This window comes from Elephantulus edwardii, unplaced genomic scaffold (assembly GCF_000299155.1).
Source record: "Elephantulus edwardii isolate Elephantulus edwardi_28Jun2011 unplaced genomic scaffold, EleEdw1.0 scaffold00374, whole genome shotgun sequence".
NCBI classification, from domain to species: domain Eukaryota; kingdom Metazoa; phylum Chordata; class Mammalia; order Macroscelidea; family Macroscelididae; genus Elephantulus; species Elephantulus edwardii.
In genome coordinates, this window is record NW_006400124.1 from 614460 (window position 1) to 615736 (window position 1277).

At 39.7% G+C, this 1277-nt stretch overlaps 1 pseudogene; it reads right to left on the reverse strand.

The window, feature by feature from the left end:
- Positions 1 to 507: 507 nt before the first annotated feature.
- Positions 508 to 1277, reverse strand: part of LOC102861733 — a 1466-nt pseudogene continuing 696 nt past the window's right edge.

A 1277-nucleotide genomic window follows, 5' to 3' on the forward strand; every position in this document is an offset into this window, starting at 1 on the left:
CTCAAAGGGAATGTCTTTAATCTTTCTCCATTGAGAATGATGTTGGCTCTTAGTTTTGCATATATACTTTTTATTATGTTGAGGAAATTCACCTCTATTCCTATTCTGTTGTTTTTTAGGTTTGCTTTAATCAGGAAAGGGTATTAGATTTTGTCAAAGGCACTTTCTGCATTAATTGATATGATTATGTGATTCTTGTTCTTTGATTTGTTAATGTGATGAATTACACTGTTATTCTTATTTTGAAGTGTTTTTGCATACCTGTTATGAATCCCACTTGGTCAAGGTGAATTATTTTTTTAAGAGACTCTTGGATTCTGTTGGCCTGGATTTTATTCAAGATTTTTGCATCTATGTTCATGAGAGAAATTTTGTTGGTGTCTTTACCTGGATTTGGTATCAATGATATGTTTGCTTCATAGAATGAGTCTGGGAGAATTTAATCTTTTTCTATTTTCTAAAATACTTCATGTAGAATTGGTGAATTCTCTGAATGTTTGATAAAGTTCACTCAATGTCTTTCTCTAGGTGATCTGTCTGACCAGCTTCACTTTGGACCGCATTTTCTGGGATCAGGAACAGTCGCTTCTTCATGACCTGGACCTTCTATTCCAATGTCATAAGCATCTGCATTTATATTGAGCACATCACTATCTTCCCCTTTCCCTTGCTTTAATTCCAAACCTTCAGGTTGATTGTTTTCTCTCAAGGATGAAGCAGAATTGGTACAGATGTCTTGCTGACTGACTAAATCAGATCCCATCTTAGAGGCATCATTTGTTTCTTCTTCTATATCAGAGTCTCCTCCATTGTCACCCTCAAGAATCTTCAAGATTTTTTTTTTCTAGACAGTTCTAACTGTTCATGGAACAGGTTTCCCCCCCAATTTCTTCTATTAAACAATCCTTTAATGCATCAGAAAGCATCTTCTGTAACTCCTTCTCACCTATGATATAGAAGCACTACTGAAGGCAATCTTTGTCTGCCTGTCTCTCTCTCTCTTTCTCTCTCTCTCTCTCTCTCTCTCCCTCCCTCCCTCTCCCTCTCCCTCTCCCTCTCCTCCTCCTCTTCCTCCTCCTCCTCTTCTTCTTCTCTCCTTTCTTCCTTCCTTCCTCCCTTCCTCCCCTCCTCCTTACCTCCCCACCTCTCCTCCTCCCCTTCTCTCCTCCTTTCTCTTTCTCTCTTTCTCTCCTTCCTTCCTTCCTTCCTTCCTTCCTTCCTTCCTTCCTTCCTTCCTTCCCTCCTTCCTCCCTTTCTCCCTTTCTACCTTCCTCCCT